Raw genomic sequence first — 19,380 nt, 5'->3', positions numbered from 1 at the left:
TCCATGTGAAGGGGGGACTTCTCTCACTTAGAAGAGGATCTAAGTCTCAGAGCTAGACCCGGGCCGGGGACTATTTACGGATCCTGGAAACTGACTGGGCATCTCACTTGTTATCTTTATATTTAAGTCCAACCCCATGTACAAATGTAATCATACACTATTATAATGATAACATACTTAAAGTGGACGTAGCCCATTTATTAAGGGTGAACCAACGTATATCCTGCTTTCTTTATATTTATCGCTGCCTCAAGTCTTATTTATATACACATGCGAAGGTCCTCACCCACCCATCATTCACTATCACCTACTCTCTAAGTTGACCTCCCAAAAAGAGCATCAACACATCAAAACCTAAGTTTTCTCTTACTCAACAAGATCCTAGACCCTGATAAAATCTGCAACTGAAACATAACTTCTAATCAATCACTACCACTAAAAGGCCTTGATGTTTCTAATCTAATGTTCTAAAACTGATCTCCGAGCGTATTTAGGAATTATTTGGATTCGACACCCGCACCAAATTTCCGACTTACTAGCAAACATTATGCATTCATCCCTCTAATACTTTTTCCCCATTGTTAATTAATGAATCAACAGCTGAGAAGTAACAAGAAGATAAACAATTATACATATGTTCATTTGCTAACAATGAAACAAGTAAATAACATACTCTAAATGCGTAGCACCTATTTAGATGACAAAAGAAACTCCAAGCAAGACATATGTGAAAATACAATTCTCACTCAAGTGGCAAGAAGAAACAAATCTTTTTTTTTTTTTTCCTATGATGAATAGTGTAAATATCTGATTAAAGACAAAGAAACAAAAATGGTAAAAGTCGATAAATCAACCCAATGAGACAAACCAAATACAACTCTTTCTCACCAAATTCCACAATGATTTTCAGTTATTGAAATAGAGAGAGAACTGACAACGCATTTTAAAGACAAGCAATTTATCAATGCCATTGTGAAACATTGTAACATTAGACTCAACAAATTGTTTTGATAGGAAACATTAGATCTAAATCATAATTCCAAAATCATTAAATTCTACACTTTCAAGAGAAACCCTACTCAAGTATCTCAAATTCCAAAACCAAAAACTGCCCGTATCCTCTGGAAAATAAGATCCCGCCATCCTCTCTCTGTATTCTCCACCAGAGTAGCATTCCCATATTTGCATTACCAAAGGCGCAAAACAAAGCAATCAACATTTCATAGAAGAAAAGAAAACAATATAACTCACATACTCCCAATCAATCAAACTAAAACCAAAATAACCCATTAATTAAAAGTTCAAATCAAAACCAACTGTCTCTCAGGAATATCAAATGTGTTAGCTTGACAACAAGGTGAGTCCGGGTTGAGTTTCTTCTTCAAGTAAGTCTTTCTGAAAAATTCAAACAAAACACACTCAACCCACAAATCACAAAACCATTTTAAAACCAACAAGAATTCATTCCAACCAGGAAAAAACACTTGACATACCGTTGAATCAATGCCATCAAGCCAACTCCCAAATCTCCATTTCTGCACAATCAAACTCCCATTATGCAACTCCAAATTGGTACCAGTCACCGACCCATCGAAAATGCTAATCTGCCCACCAACCTCCTTGCTTATCTTGGCATTACTCTGACTAAAAAAGCTTCCATCTATTCTCATCATCAAAATCTCAAACAAATTCGCCTCGCAGCTAAACTTCTCATCATACTAATCATCTTGAACCTTACTCTCCTTCTTCTTTTCACCTCATTCTATGAACAATGCCTGCAAGCGAGTGAGAGTGGGTGTGAGTTATTACACAGTTCATAGAAACCTATAAACCCAAACCCAATTTCTGAGCAACCCCTAAACACTAAAACCCTAAACCAATTTCTTACAAATCCATACACCATAAACCAAATTCACAAAAACCCCAAATTTCAAAGAAAAGGGTTATGAACGAGTACCTCGGGATGTCAGCGATGGAGTTACGCTTGGATGAACAGCCACCGTTGAGGAGAAAACGATTGCGTCGAAGAGAGAGAGGTACACGAGAGATAGAAGGGCCAAAGAGATTGAGCGAAGAAGAGTTAGAGAGCCAATTTCTGAAAAACTGATATAAGGTACAATAAATGGACAATAATTTTATATTTATAGGTGGTAGTTGTACAAAAATTAGGAAGGAGTATTTTGAGTTTAAATTATGAAATGGGTGGCATTTAGGCTATTTCCCTTATTTTTTATGATATGGCATGGGCATAATGGAATTTCATCCACGTCCCTTTTTTTCTTAGCAAACGGTGTGCGATGTGGTGAAGTGGTCTCCGCCCAAGCCTCTAACCTCTTTTCTCCCACTTTTGTTCTGCCATTTCATCCCCAATTTCGTTCATTCCCGCTTATTGATTTTCAATAAAAGGCTATGTGAAGCCTTTTTTTTCTTCTTCATATTTATTCCTTCCTTCCTTATTCCTTCACAGCTCAAACCTTATTCCTCCTTCCTTTTTGCAACTGAAAATGAAGATGAGACATGAACCTTCATTTAGAGAAGAGGCCCACATTGTAGCACCTTGTTGCCACTGTGGGAAAGTGGCTCGGCTTCAAACCTCATGGACTGAATCGAACCCAATGAGGAGGTTCCCTGCCTATTCAAAATCAAGGGTAAGTGATGGTGTGATAGTGTTGCGCTTTTGCTTCTAATGTTTGAAATTTATGAAATTTGGCTTGTCTTTGTAGCAGAGAAATAACAGCTGTAGGTTTTCTATTGGGTTGATGATGAGATGCCTCCAAGTAAGAAAGGTGCGATGGCTTGACTTTTGAGGAGAATGAGACAATTGGAACAGGATGTTAAGCGTGTATGCAAGCAAGAGAAAGGAAGCTCTAGGTTGCTTTGTTTATTTTATACGTTGTTGTGGTTTTTGTGAAGTCCTCAAGCTGAGGCATGTAAAGTAGACTAGGCAATGTTATGTAAAATAGACGCAATGTACAGTTGAAGTAATGAAGTTGGTTTTTTTACCCCAAGTAATGAAGTTGGTGAAGTTCGAGAAAAACATTTCTACTTAGAGCTCAAATAATTACCTAACATTACAGAGTTAGAGTTCAAAATACAAATTTAGAGAACAAATAATTAATACATAAAAGCATCCAACATTGGTAGTTATAATCATAACAAGCATTCACATCATATAGTTAAGAGTTATAAATTAAAAAAATTAAAAAAAACCATTGACATAAACATAGCTAGTTCAAAGCATTCTATAATTAACATCATTCATCTAGTTCAAAATACATACTTCATATCAACATTGGCATTGGCAATTCCAGTTCAACAAAATATCAACATTAGAATGCCAATTCTGGCTGCAACTAAAAGACAACACCAAATCTAGGCAACCAAAAGACAATGACATTTCTAGACAATATTGGAATCCCAAATTAACTTCAAAATACAAGTTCAAACAGTCTTCAAAATACTAGTTCAAACAGTGTCTTCAAAATACATGCCAATTTCATTCCTTCTATTCCCAATTGTCTCAGTATCTCCAAACTTGATATTTGTCTAACATTTTCCTCCTTTCCAAAAAAGCCTTCATTTTTGTTGGTGACTTAAACCTCTTTCTCTGAGGGTCAGCTTGGTGGTTTAGTTATGCAGACTGTGAATTGATTCAAGATTCATGTTTCTTATTCATTGTGCCTACCTTGCCTATATGCTAAATCGGAATACCTAGCTACCATTCAGATTTGTGTATCTTAATTTGAATTAAGAGTAGACACTATGCTTTAATTCGAATTGAACTATGAATAGGAAGAGTATGTATGGACATTCGACAACATGAATTAGATACATGCTTGGTTGTTTAAAATGTTCTTCTATGTTTAATGGATTCCTAATGCTTATTTTAGGTTAGACAACAGATAATCAAATTAGGGAATTAGGAATACAAGGTTAGGACCATACACCATGGCTTAATCATACTTTAGCTAGAATCAATCTTTGAATTTGAATTAGACTTGTTACTTGAATCCTTATAACCCAGAATTGAATTGTTATGGTGAATTGAATGCCCTAGTCTCCAAATATGTTTTCCAGCCCTTAAGACCACTCTTTGTTGCACTTGTTTACTTGCTTTCATTTGCAAATTTCATTTTGCTTCATTTGTTCAACAATCACAATCACTCTTGCTTTAAATTCTGTTTTAGACTTAACCTCTTACTTTCTTGAATTCGGTAATCTAAGTACATAACTAAGTTTAACTTCTCAGTCCTCATGGGTATGACCTCGTACTTGTCTTGCTATACTACTAATTGGCCCGTACAATTGCGAGTTAACATATTAACAATACTCCTATGATATTACCTTTGACAATGAAGTATCAAAAATAGCACATGGATGTGGCACCATAGTGGAAAAGTGGGCCAAACTCTCCCCTTCTTCCCCACCAAGTTCACCCGGGTTGGTCCTAAAATCTAATTTTAAATAAGAGAAATTAGAGAGTAATAATTAATCCTAATATAAATTTTATATTATATATATCTTTTTTATCATTTTGTATATTGATTTTTCTCAAAGCTCTGATTTTCTCATTTTGATTAGATTCCATCTAGTCTCAAAATTCTACTCTCTGTTTGGTTTGAATCATCTTGTTTGAAAAGGAAAAAAAGATGAAGAGAAAAAGAGAGAGGAAGAAGAGGATTTGCTTTGTTTAGGTCGGGTTGGGTTGGGTAGGGTGGGTGTATGAGTTTTGTTTTATCCATTTCTACGTGAAACCTAACTAAAGCCATGTTTTAATCTCCACGGTCCAATTTCATCTAATGGCTCATACTCCTGGACGCACCAAGAACAGCTCGTGGTCCACTTCATCCACTCCCACGAACAATAAGTAAACACAATGGAAGAGAGAGACCACCATTTTCATGCTTTCAAAGCTCACCTCAGTAGGCTCAGCCTTCGCTTCGGTTAGGGTTTCCAAATTGACTGGTTTCCTCCACCTCAAAGTTACTACACCCAAGCAATGAGTGCATGCTAGCAGTGGTGGACCCACAGAGGTGCAATGAGGCGCATATGCCTCCCTTAGCCTGAAAATACCATAGAAGTCAGTCATCTTGACCTCTTGGGTTGGGTGGTTGAGCAAGAATGCCCACAACCTGTTTGTGGAAAGGAATTTGGAGTGAAAGTGAGCAACAAGTACGATCTACTTTTATGTTTAATGATATAGCCAAAACGAATGTTTTGGACCAGATCAATTAATATGTTTTAAAATCCTGTGTGCATTACACGTGTTTAATTTTTGTTCTATTAAAGACCACATCAGCCGCAGCTTTAGTTTGAGGTAGGGTTCATTAGGCGAGTCCACCTTGCTTCAAAACCTGCAAAAGCACAGAAGGAAATAGCTCCACAGAAGCAGGGCCGCAAGAGCTGGGTCCCACGAGCCTGCAAGCCACGGGCAAATTCAGCCCGAGACAAGCGTGATGCAATCGCGACGTCATAATGACGTCGAACCCAAAAAAAACAAATAGAAAACAAATACCAAAAATTCCAGAATTTTTTTAAAATAAATACCTAGGCATATTCTTTACTTCCCACACCAAAAACTATATACAAATTCATCTCCTCATATCTCATATGAATAGTATTTGCCTTAAACTTGCCCTAGACTTAGCTCTCATGGGTGGAACCACAAATGAAAGGCTGACACTATTCACGTAAATAGTAGCACTTACTTGCCCTTGCCTTAGACTTAGCTCTTGTGGGTGGAAGTGCTCTTAGAGTTTGATGGCTTAACCTAGAAACACTTTGATATATATAAAAGCACATATTGAACATAAAAATGCTGTTGAATTATTAATGAAATTATTTGTTAATTTAATCTTTGACATAAGGAAATAAATTGCAAGTTCTTTTTTTTTTTCTTTTCCCTGAATATATAAATTGCACATTTATAACAAGCAAATTTTGTTAGTTCATATATACATTACAATATTGTAAATCCAATTAATTAATATATTCAAATCATGAATGTGCATCATGAAAGTTTTTCAAAACAAAAAACAAAAAATTCATCAGTTAATTTTTTTAATTAATAAGAAAATGTTATTTCTTTCATGAATTATGAATAATAATAGTATCAGTTCAATTATACAGGTTATTTTTGTCTAAACAACCGACAATTTCCAAAGTAAATTTTTTTGCTGTGTGACACAGTAGGCTTTGAAATGTTGCACTTCCTCTTAAAAATTCCTTGATCCGCCAGTTGCTAGGGCTTCCCATTCGGACCCAGAACCCTTTCAATTTCTCACTACTAAATCTATGTTCTATGGGTTCAACATCTTCAGGTACTTTTCTGTTTCTTCTGGTTTTCTTGTACTTGGATATCTCTAATTCCTCTGCTGCTTGGTGCTAAAGTGTTGGAAAATACCAGAAAAGAAAAGATTTGGTGGTAGGTAGCTGTGCTTGCTTTTTCAATTTTCTCCTCAATTGGAAAACTGTGAATCTTAAGTTTTGTTTCGAATTTTGTTCCTTTCATTGCCTTCTCTTTCCCTTTCTTTGCTGCCAAAAGAATGGGAATTCTGAGCTACATTATGTTCAATTTCTCTCCGTGAGTGATATCTCAGACACGTCCTATCTGGGTATTTTCAAAATTTTTTTGCTGCTGTTTTTCCCTTTTCCGCTTTTTAATATTAAAAAATAATAATACTTTGATTTCATGATCTATCATTAGCTTCATTGCTGTGAAATGAAATTTTAGATGGTATGTTTGTTGTGCGCTTTGTTTTCTGAAAAGATGAAGCAACTCACCTTGAGTGGTTACAGTAGTTGACCCATCAATACTAGGCTTACTAGAAAGTTCGAATTTGAATTAATATGATCTGAGGTGGTGGTTGTGTATCCTAAAACAGCTGGATTTGCCATAATCTTTCTGAACGTATGAGCTTAGAACCAAAGGGTTAATAAAAACCCGCCGTTAGGACGTCTATATACTCTACTCCTGGTGCAGTTAATCTAATCTTAAAACTTCATTTCAGTACTTCTAGTTGCATTGGTATTCTTAATGTTTCAAACTACACAATACAAGACGTTCTCATAAGGTAAAGATGTATCCAGCAGTGTTCTTGGTCAATGAAGCAATACCTGTGCCACCAGAGGGTTATGACTGCTTTCAAACTGTTAGTCATCTCAAAGGTAAGCTTGTAATTAATTCTACCTAGCCTGCTTTGGAATTTTCAGTAGGGTGATATATTGTAGTCTACAATTGTGGTAATATATTGTAGTCATTCGACTGTAGTACTGGTATGACTATGAAATATGTCTCATCCTGTAGTGTAGTGGTGATATATTTCAGACATCTCCCTTAAATCAATTCTTTTGGTAACCTTTTCTTCCAAGTAATTTTAAACTTGCAGTGTATGGTTCTGTGGTTTTTTTTAGCAGCTTGTCTATCAAAAAGGCATCATGGTTTAATGATTATTGTTTGACGATTAATTGTTCCAAATTTAGAATAGGATTATCTTTTTTTGGAGGAATGAACTACTTGGAGTGTGATATGCACTGGATTCTCACTTGGAATCTGATAGTTGTCTCTATGTTCTGTGATCGTCTTCATGCATCTGGCTATCTCAGTGAACATTCCCAATCTCCCATGTTTTTTTGCTGCTATTTATTTTTTTGGCAGGAAGTGTGGCTGTAGATAGGACGGATTGACTATGTGTCTAACTCATGGTTTAATGTTCTGGTAAAGATGCATTTGTGCTGTTGTTTTGACTATATGAACACAAAAGGCACAATGAGTTTTGTTTGTTCATTAGTTAAGGAATAAGTGATGGAGATGCTTTTACACATGTTTGGGGCCATAGTCAGATGAAGGGCCATGAATGAACAAGTTTGACTGGCATAACACAATGTTATACTGCTGGTTATGGTTGGCTTGTGCAGTATTCTCCCTTGGGATGAATCAGTTGCTCTTACGTTTATATATATATATATATATAAGACAAACATATGAATAAGAAAATGGATGCAGTCTCTTTTGACTGAAAACTTTGCTCCCTCTCTTTCTCATACCCACATATGACTGAATTGCATGTGTCTCAGTTTTAGATACATGTTTGTTGTGTATTATAGTTGGATTACATTCTTTAGGGTAAGAAGTATTATACGTCCTTGCTACTCGCTGAAGATAGGTTTATATGTGGTTGCAGGTTCTCTGTGCTGTCAGTGTCTGGCTATCAAGTTTTCAAGAAGCAGTGGCATTGCAGACAGTCTATGAGCAAAGTCATGTTTCTTCTATTCCAGATCTAGCTAAACCACCTACTAGTGGACTCTTTGGTCCCATACAAAAGTCAGTGAGCCCATACCCGCCCTGTTATGAAGTCCTGGTTCCACTTTCTGTTCTCTGCTTACAGACCCCAAGTCCTCCTCCAATATCTGAAACCATTCTCATCAACGTCCACCACCAAAGCCATATGGAACTCCAAGACCAACGTAATAATCACCAACCCAACTCTGCTAATCATGGAGTCTTGCACCACCATGCTCGAGTTGAAGCAAATTCAAGCGCAAATGACTTGCACTGGCCTCATCAACGCACACATTTCCACTCAGCAGGATTTTAGCCTTCTGTGCTCTTGCTGATGGCGGTGACATTCAATATGCACGTCTTCTTTATGCAAATTGAAAAACCCAATACTTATATGTGGAACACGATGATCAGAGGCTACTGTAAAGTTCAAATTCCAACAATTGGATTTTCATTCTTTGGCCAAATGGTCTGTCAACGCGTCGAAATGGACAGCAGAAGTTTTATTTTCGCGCTGAAGGCGTGCGAGCAGTTTACGAGAATCCTGGAGGGGCATTCGGTTCATTGCCTGATTTGGAAGATGGGTTTTGATTCTGATTTGCTGGTACGAAATGGGTTGGTGCATTACTATGCTGAAGGTGGGTTCCTAAGTCTTGCACGCAAGGTTTTTGATGAAAGTTTTGTTAGAGATGTTGTGACTTGGACCACGATGATTGATGGGTATGCAACTCGTACTTGTTCAGATGAGGCTATGAAATTGTTTGGCTCAATGTTGGTGAGTGATGTCGAGCCAAATGAGGTTACTATAATTGCGTGCTTTCTGCTTGTTCCGATAAGGGAAATGTTGGTGTGGGGAAGACCATTCATGAATATGTACAAAAGAAGAATGTGAATTGTAGCTTAAATTTGCTTAATGCTTTGTTGGATATGTATGTGAAATGTGGTTGCTTGACAGCGGCTAAAGAGACTTTTGACAACATGAAAGTCAGGGACGTGTTTTCGTGGACTAGTATGGTTAATGGTTATGCTAAATTGGGGGACTTAAACTCTGCAAGAAAGTTTTTCAATGACATGCCTGAAAGAAATATAGTATCTTGGAATGCCATGATTGCGGGTTATACTCAGAATAATCGACCAAGTGAAGCATTGAAATTGTTTCATGAGATGGTGGAGACAGGTTTGGTTCCGACAGAGAACAGTTTAGTGTGTGTGCTCTCTGCTTGTGGTCAGTTGGGTTGCCTGGATTTGGGTCAGTGGATTCACCATCACTATCTCAATCGAAGGTGTATTCAACCCAGTGTAATTTTGGGGAATGCGTTGATGGACATGTATGCCAAGTGTGGGAGCATAAATTTGGCTACAGAACTCTTCGGTGAAATGCTAGAGAGAAATTTGGTTTCTTGGAATACCATGATTGCCGGATATGCAGGCCATGCTAATCAAGCGCTCACTTTTTCAACCAAATGAAAACTATGGGATTGAAGCCTGATGATATCACATTTGTGGCGGTGTTGTCTGCCTGTAGCCATGGTGGATTAGTTTCTCAAGGCAGAGAGCATTTCGAAAGCATGGCTAGAGATTATGATGTAGAGCCCAAAGAGGAACATTATGCATGCATGATAGATTTGCTTGGAAGAGTTGGGCGGCTAGAAGAAGCTTATCAGCTGATAAACAAAATGCCAATGGAAGCAGGAGTGTCTGCTTGGGGTGCCCTTCTTAATGCATGTAAGATTCATGGGAATGTAGAGCTGGCTAAGCTTTCAGCTGAGAAGCTGTTAGAGTTGGATCCAGAAGACAGTGGTATTTATGTACTGCTGGCAAATTTATATGCTAATAAAAAAAGATGGGATGATGTAAGGATTGTTAGAAGCTTGATGAAAGAGAGGGGTGTGAGGAAGAATCCTGGGCGTAGCTTGATAGAGGTGGAGGGTGAGTTTCATGAATTTTTGGCTGCTGATAAATCACATCCTCAATTAGAAGAGATTTATAAAGTATTAAATGAAATATACTTTTTCTTCAGATTGGAGTGCTATCTGCCAAACATTTTGATGAATATTTATGCATATGGGGATGATTTTCTTTAATTACCTGGTTTTTGGGACATTTTGGAGTGACTAGATAATTCCTCATACAAATGCCATTCCTGATCATAATCTATCTACTAACATAATTAAAAAATAAAAATAATCTCATACATGAGAGTTTAGAAAGTAATTTAAAGTTATGGCTTGTATAAATTTGTTTTGTTAAAAAAAAAAAAGGTTAAAGTGGAGATGCGAATCTCATTTTTATTTTTATTTTTGAGTTGGCCGCTTCTGTCCTATTTTTATCTATCTCTACTATTATAAAGCCAGGTCAAAAGCAGTTGGGGTCACAGACTTCACCAAAAAAGAGAGGAAAACAACACCCCTGAGAGTATTTATTAAACATAGCCAAAATTTGACCCTTAATTTCAAAAATGTCAATTTTTGTAAAAAATTTCAAATATAGCAGAAAATTCACCTAAATAGACAAAAATACCCTCAAATTTAAAACCCACATAAACCTAAAAAAGAAAACCTATTAGATTGGGAATCTTTGTACGTAGAGTTCATTCCAGACGATTATTGCATAGCCAAACGGTGAGTACAGTTCTTCCTTGGTTCTTCCTTGGTTCTTCGTTTCTTCGTTTATTCTTCATCTATATTTATAAAATTTAAATTCTGGTTTACTGACCTAACTCTTGAGCCCTATCCAAAGTGCTATGATTTAATATCGTCAATTCACTTTGAGCCTACATCAAAGGTTAGTGCAGATAGGCTTGGAAAATTATTGAGTCTGGTAAGTTGGTGCGACAAAATAACCAAAAAGGATTATCATTGCAGGTATTTTGAATTCATTATCTTTTCTTTTCGTTGTTGCAAGTATTTAATTTTAAAGAAATAAAACATATTGGGAACTTGTCCTTGGTATCCTTGGCTGCAAACAAGGCTACCAAATGAGAAAGAAAAGTTAGTAATATTAATGGGCATATCATTCAATTAATTAAATTTTTTTTTATTGAATTCGTTGGTTCTTTTGTTTAAGGAACAGATTTGTTGAAAATATTTCCAATAAAATAAATGGTTGGGGAGTATTTATAATGTATTTCATTTTTCTTGAATATACAGGTCTCCTATTGAGGCATACTCATTTCATGTATTTGATGGAAGTTGTATTGAAGTTGTAAATTTAGAGGGGAAGTGTTGCACATGTCAAGAATTTGATCTTGACCAACTACCATGTGCACATGCTTGCCTGCATGTAGGCATCGACAAATGCACTGTGTTCAAAATATTATACTACAAATTCATTGGTAATTGCATATGCAGAACCTATATGGCCAGTTGGGGTTCAAACAGATTGGGTGGTGCCTGATGCGAGATAGAATTGTGCTACCACCAATTACACGAAGAAGACACGGCAGACGTTCACGAGGAGAAGAGCCATCAACTTGTGGTTCAACTAAGGGGCGAGAGGCCATTAGACCAGCCATTGTCCCGCCCCACTCAAGTTTTTTTATTTAAAGTAATATATTATTATGTATTTCTATACGTATATTATTTCAAATATTTTAGGTTTTGATATGTACCCACATTTGTTGTGTCGAACCTATTAACATTAAGGCCCAAGAAGGTGCTTCAAATTTCCATTTGCTCAACTGGTGGTGGTGCACTGATAATTATTTCCACTTTCAACATTTAAGTAAATGTCTTTGTCATTTTACTTTCATTTATTTTTATATTACTCTATTTACTTAAGTTTACAATGTAAATAAGAAGTACCCCATTTGATTCAAATAAAAATACTAAAAATCAAATTCCCAAATCAAAATATGAAAAATCGGTTTTAGTGCAAAATATGATTTAGGCTAAAAATGATGGCTCATTAAGTCAATATATACTTCATATTAAAATCCCATAAAATCAAGTTTTCTTATTTGAAGTATAAGGAATAAAAGCAAAAATTATCTTGAGAAAATGATTATTCCGAAAAACCATGTTTCATACTTAGTCAATATTTTTACATAAAACATTTTTTTTTCATGTATGATATGAATGCATGAAGGGACCTAAGGATTTTTTTAGTTTGAGAATTTTTTATTTTTTCTTTCTATTAGGTTTAATAGGGGGAAAGGATTTAAAGATATTTGCTAAATTGCTACTCTTTGTCTATCTCTTGCAATTTTTCTTGCTCATAATGTATTTGTCTATCCCTTTGTCGAACAATTATGATTGCAACCAATAAGCAATATAAATCTTGACATATGTGATATATATATATATATACTATTTTTAGTATGTATTGTGAGTTCAATTTTTGATTCTTTATAATTTATAAGAGGCCTCCACACACATAAAATTTTGGCTTCTGGTTCAGCCATTATTGACAAACTTGCAAGAATCCGATTGCACTTCATCCTACCTCATAGACGGAGTGGTGTAATATTTTTCTCTTTAACTTTATGAATTGTAATGAATGAATATTTAAGTTTTTTTTATAAAAAAAATGTAGATCGTTTTATTGAATTTTTTGTTATACAGACTATCTCTAAATTTGTGACAATTTTTGAAGAATTAAAGCTATGTGAAATTAATTAATTTTTTATTTTAGTGAGATGAGGAAAGTATACTTGTGCATTGATTCAATCATTTTCTGAATTTTTGGTTCTAAATACTCTCTTTTTTTGCCAAATAAATACATACATTTTATTTGTAGACAAATGGGAGAGAAGAAGAAGAAAAGAGATATGCAGACGGAAGAAGAAGAAAAGGGAAAGAGAGATGGAGAAAAGAAGAAAGAAAAGAAAAGGAAAAGAGAGGGAGTGATGCTGGAGACAAACGGAAGAAGAAAGAAAAATGAAATGAAAAAGAAATAGAGAGGTGATTGAAAAGTGTTTGAATGAAATATTCCAAAGTTTTATTTAATAAGGTTTTTTATTATAGGTTGATGTGGATTTTAAATTTGAGGGTATTGTGTCTATTTAGATGAGTTTACTGCTATATTTGAAATTTTTTACAAAAACTAACATTTTTGAAATTAGAGGTCAAGTTTTGGCTATTTTTGATAAATTCTCCACCCCTGAAACAAAAAGGTAGTTGCTGCAGTCAAAATCCATATCAATAGTTGACATGGGTATTATTGTAAAAGGCAACTTAAAAAACTCTCCCCATTGTGCAGTTCCTCTCTTTCTTTCTTTTTTTTTCTCCATTAACCTCATCTCCTCTGTGGCACCCTTAATATCTCTCCAGTAGTTGTGGCGTTACTGAGTTGTTTTTCAGTTCGAGCAGAGTCTTATTCACTCTCATGGTAATATTTTTTTTCGTCAATTGATTTGTCTCTGATGATTGTTCAAATAATTGTTTTGGATGATTTGAGTTCGTGTTGTTTCCATAAGACAGTCGCAACATGATTTACATATACAGTGAGAGGTAATATTATCTAAATTCATAAGCAAAGTAAGAGTTAGTGGACATCTGTTGAGGATTGTGTTCTTTCACATTTCATACTGCAGTTCTGCATATATTTTTAGGATTGTATGCCTAACTTGATGATTTACAGGTTGACAAACTGAAGGAAATTGGACAATTACAGAGTGAAAACGATTCTGAACCAGCATGCATACGGACCTACTCTTTGACTAACCTGTGCTATTGCCCAGGTGACTTTGTCTTTTTAAGAGTAAACTGATACACCCATCCCGCCCAATGAATAGCCCTGCACTGCACTCTCACAATCCCCCTTCACCTTTTTTTTTTCTCTCTTTTTCTTTTTGGTACAAAATGGGCCAAAGGCCAAACACAAAAAACCCCTGCTTCTTTTATATTTTGGTAAAAACAACCCCTCTTATTTTCTTTTTTGGTAAAAAATAACCCCCCTTCACTTCACATACCCTTGCATGTAGAAAATATAAAAGAACTATGTACTAGATGCGTTTTGAGGGGTAAAACTCATTATGTCATCATGATTAGGTGTAGTCTTTTGTTATCAATGAATTTCACTTCGTACTATCAAGTTTAATAGCTAGTCTTTTGTTATCAAGGAATTTCACTTCGTACTATCAAGTTTAATAGCTATGTGTGTAAGTTAAATTTAGCACAACCCAATTTGAAATTCTGGGTCCGTCCCTGATCATGCTCTCTTTATTTTTGTATGGATCATTAAACAAAATTGCAAAATAGTAGAATTGGTTTCTAATGTTGTGTTTGTTTCATGTTGGATTAGAGGAGAAATTGGTCGATTAGTTGATGAAAAAGGTACTTTTGATTCAAAAGAGGTTAGCAGCCCCCTCCTTTTATTGTAACCTCATTTGATTGCCTACATTCCTTTTTCTGTGCAGGGAATATAAAAAACTCTGTGGGCATGCAGGTCACTATAGAAGTCTTTTATGTTGGAAGGGGGGATAATAGGAACTATAGAAGTCTTTTATGTTTATTGCGTGTTAAATTTTTTGTGCTTTTTGGTTGGTATAACAATAGGAAATGGACTTTAGGAGAGCAGATATGGAGTGGGGATGGTAGGAACAATGGAACCCAGCTCGTCACTTTCTTTCAAGATAGCAAATTGTCCTAACCAGTTCTCACTTTCCTCCCTGTTATTACAACTTTAGATGCTTTGTTTTAAGTGGCAGGGAGCTCTCTGTTGACGTTCATTTGGTTCGTGGCTTGGAGTACAGTTCAATTTGGTAACCCACTAAATTGAAATTAATTTTGTTTGGAGTTTTCTATCTGTTTTCCCCAAGATTGGTCGGTTTCTCCAATTTGGTATTTGTGTTTTCTGTTCGTCTCATAAGATGCACAAAACCAAACTGCTTTCTGTGCTTGATAATTCATAATACATTTCTATTTATGTCGTTTTCTTTGGCTCCTTAGTAACATAACTTTTAACTCTTAAATCTTCTAAATCTCTACAATTAGTTCGATTGTTTCATGTTTTGCAATCTAGCCAGGGACTAAGGGATCTATCCAGTCTCTCAAGCTGTGTTTATTGGAATATTTTGCCATCCTCTATGGAACGAGATGATAAGAATGGTGTCAAGATGCTTACATGATACAGAAGCTTCAACTGCCGCTCATTTTATTACTTGTAAAAACAGGACGGCAAGACAGAAAAATGGACTAGAATGTTTTGGGTTATAGGAATGAATAATAATCATTCGATTTTTTTTCTGTAGTCATAGCTTCTAATTATTGACTTGCTTGAGAGGTTGATACCACCTTCTTTTCTTTCTTTTTTTTCTTTTTTTTTTTCTTTTTTTGATGATTGTATAGCAATGGATATCTACATGTATTCATGAAATGTGCATATGTAGTTATTTATGTACAAAATTTATGAAGGTAGAAGTTTGTGACATACAACCTAGTACGCAGCATGAAAATAAAACATGTGTGAACTTAGACCCAAATGGATGTAAATAATTATGCGGATGGGCCACTCGAACTCGGACCCATTTTTGGGACATGCGCTGGCCTAGCCCGGTAATCTGGGAAGGCTTAGTTTGGCCTGTTGTTTAAAGATTGGTTTAGCTCGGGCCTTATGGACAGGCTTAGCTCGGCATTGATTTGGAGAGTCATTTTATGATGAGAGTATCATATATGAATTATAGATGTGGACATTCATATTAGTTACGTGATTTATCTCAATAGTAACTTTATTTAAGTTTAATGAAAGGATCATGTGACTAATATGAATGTCCACATAATACAACGCCACATAAATTAAATAAAAATATATTAAAAAATTATTTAAAAAATCATACACACATATAAACACACAAAAACGAATATATTAAATTAGAAAAAATCTAAGCCATATGTTCCATCACAAGGAGTGACGAAAAAATTATAAATATTATAACAAAATTGAGTTTGGGTAGTTACTTTCCATTTTTATTGGTCAAAATGAGTATTTTGCAGCTTTGGGGACGAAGAAAATGTTACAAGGAGTGCCTACGAATTTTCAAAATTAAAACATGGAAATAAGATAACTAAAAGGAAAATAATGATACTTGGCAAACGCTAAATGGTGCCCACAATTGTGTCTTTTTATTTATTTTTTGTGTTTCAACAAAAAATTTAATAAGAAATTAGAAAAATACACCAAAAAATGCTATAAACTCCTATGACATTATCTTTGACAATGAAGTGTCAAAAATAGCACATGGGATGACACCACAGTGGAAAAGTGGGCCAAACTCTCCTCCTCCCCCCACCATGTTCATCTCTAGAGACAACTCAATCTAATACTCCCCCATCCCCACCTCCCCTCCCTATCGAATGACCCAAAAAGAAAATGTCCCAATATAATTTTAAATAAGAGAAATTATAGAGTAATAATTGATCCTAATATAAAATTTATATTTTTTTATTTTTTATTTTTATCATTTTGTATATTGATTTTTCTCAAAGTTCTGATTTTCTGATTTTGATTAGATTCCATCTAGTCTCAAAATTATACTCTCTGTTTGGTTTGAATCATCTTGTTTGAAAAGGGAAAAAAAAAGAGAGGAAATAGCGCTTAATGCCACTATTTTTTTAATTTTAACTGGAGATACCACCTTTCCCCATAAATTTTACAAATATCACCTATAAATATATACTTATTGCCCACTTATCGGCCAGATAACACTTTTGGTCAGTTTTTGGTTTCTTTCTCAGCTCTCTCTCTAAACTCTATTGCATAGTTTTCTCTTCCTCTCTCAACTCTCTCCGCTCTCTCTCTCTCTCTCTCTCTCTCTCTCTCTCTCTCTCTCTCTCTCTCGCTAACTATGCCTTTTCTCATGAAAAAGAAGATCAAGAACAACCTACAAAACCTACAGCTTTGCCCTCAACAATTCTTTCTCTTCCTCTCTATTTTCTTCTCTACCCAAATCTAAACCCCAACTTCGTCTCTCTTCGAATCCCTTCTGCAACCCAAACAAAACCATCTTTTCTAAATATGACAGCATGTCTTGGCATTAGGTGGCCATTATTTGAGCATTTTGGTCCAATTTTGGGGGATTTTGAAGTCAGGGTTTATATGCCCTCTTCAAGAACATCTTCTCCAGAAAATGAATTGTTGGGAATATGTAAGTTTTGATGTTAAATTAAATTTGATTATTGAAATTGGAATTGTGATTGATTTCGTTTGTATTTTGTGCAGAAAGTGAAGTATTGAGATTGATTTTATTTATCTGAAACAACAAATGTGTTTGTTCTTTGTTGATTGATTCTTGCATTTGGTATTGGGATTTTCTATGAACTTGTTATGATTATATCACAGTGAGTTAGAATTGTTGATTTGCTATTGCAATTGTATTGTGGTTTTATTGTGATTGTATTGTAGTGGTATTGTTTTTGTATTGCTATGGTATTGCTGATATATATTTTTTTTTGTGGTGTTTTATTGATATGTTACTGTAATTTAATAAGAATATATGTTTATATCATTTTTCTTTACCTGCTTGTGATTTGTGTAGGAGTTGAGATTATTATTGGCTGAAATATTATTTACGATCTCTCTCTCTCTCTCTCTCTCTCTCTCTGCTATTCGTATTTTTCTCAACATTTATGTGTTAATTTAATGCATGGTATTGTTTTGGAACCATAATCATTGTCAATCTCATTGTTTCTTTAAAAGATTGCTGTGAAATTGTTACTCCTTTTTCTTCTTCCCTTTGTTTTCAGATATTTTTGTTTGGAGAAAAAGAACTTTGTTTTTGGTATCTAAAAGACTAGGTATCTATGTCCCACATCTTAGGACTAATTGAATGTGCTTTTTGATATTGAAAGGAAACTGGCATCTTTGTTTGAAAAAATGAAGGTGTTACTGCTGCAGTAATTTCTACTTGATTTCAATTTGCCTATAAAACTTGTTGACTGGTGCACAACAAGTTGGGTTTTTGTAGCTTGAGTTGGCATTATAATTTAGGTTCGCTTTTTGCATGTGTGTGTTTTAATGGATTGAATCTTTTACCTGTATGTTTGTATCTCAATCATATTTCTGAGATGAGTTGTGCAGTAGTGTTGGTTGAAATTAATATGTTATTTATTCATTGAAAGCATATTGTTTCCCGACGGTGAGTACTTGACCAAATTATAATTTGCTGCAGTTTTATCTTGACAATTTATGTTTCTTTCTCTTTTTCTTTTCAAATTGCACAAGGAAAAGAAAAGCCGCACCCAACTCATTTCCATGTCAAGAACAAATTTGAGGTTAACAGTTACACAATGTGTTTTAGCTGGTTTGTGCAAGCACTGATGTGCAAGTCATACACTGGTGTTAGAGACCATTTTGTGCATAATGTAATGTGTAGACAAGGAGTTCTTTGAGATGCCTTCTAAAGACAAAAGCAAAGCTTCTATTATGAAAATGCTAAGCAAACTGTACACATCATTCATTGTGCTTGTTATTATTAGGCCCCAAGAATTAGTAAGGATATCTAAAACATTATATATTCTTATTGTGGAGCCCTATGTTTCTAATATTTGTGTAATGTACTTGATACTGTTTTTGAGGTTACTATTATAATGATATGAAATTTTTATACATGGTTATTATTTTTTATGTACTATTTATTATCTGTAACGACTGAATATTGTAATAGTTTAACAATTAGAACATTATATAATATGGGAAAGAGAGTACAAAGACATCTATCAGGTACTTGTTTATTGCCATTTTATTGATTTTTTTATTGCTTCGCATTGGTTGTCTATTGCCACTTTATTGCGTGTTTATTGGTTTCACATTGCTTTTGTATTGCATGTCTATTGCCACTTTATAATCTACATGACATTATAATGGAGTGGAAGCAACTATGGATATTGTCAAAATTAACCCTTCTTATATTGTCGTCTTATATGTTTCAAAACTGTCGTATCCGTGACTGCCATATCTTACTCAAGATCCCAAAGTTTTCAAGTAAATTGAACTAAAATTTCATTTAATGGTATCAAAATAATTACATGGTCTCGTATACAATAATATTCAATACATGTTTTTTATTTCACGTAATCTTAAAAAATGACCAAGTATCTCAAGAATTAACAAATTGAAAACAAAAATCTCTTATTTAATTGTTAAATTTACATGAAGCATCA

The 19,380-nt window shown here is 34.8% G+C and overlaps 1 pseudogene across 1 annotated transcript; it reads left to right on the top strand.

Annotated features, from left to right (window-relative positions):
- Positions 1-6,326: 6,326 nt before the first annotated feature.
- On the top strand, positions 6,327-15,489 carry LOC103343473 (pentatricopeptide repeat-containing protein At2g22410, mitochondrial-like; annotated as a pseudogene). Its single transcript, XR_016124475.1, has 4 exons — positions 6,327-7,167; positions 8,184-10,210; positions 13,862-14,273; positions 14,324-15,489. The product of XR_016124475.1 is annotated as a pentatricopeptide repeat-containing protein At2g22410, mitochondrial-like (transcript).
- Positions 15,490-19,380: the final 3,891 nt, after the last annotated feature.

This window comes from Prunus mume, linkage group LG2 (genome assembly GCF_029339155.1).
Source record: "Prunus mume cultivar Tortuosa linkage group LG2, ASM2933915v1, whole genome shotgun sequence".
NCBI classification, from domain to species: domain Eukaryota; kingdom Viridiplantae; phylum Streptophyta; class Magnoliopsida; order Rosales; family Rosaceae; genus Prunus; species Prunus mume.
The sequence above is the reverse complement of the archived record's forward strand: the minus strand, read 5'-3'. Positions and strand labels throughout refer to the sequence as shown.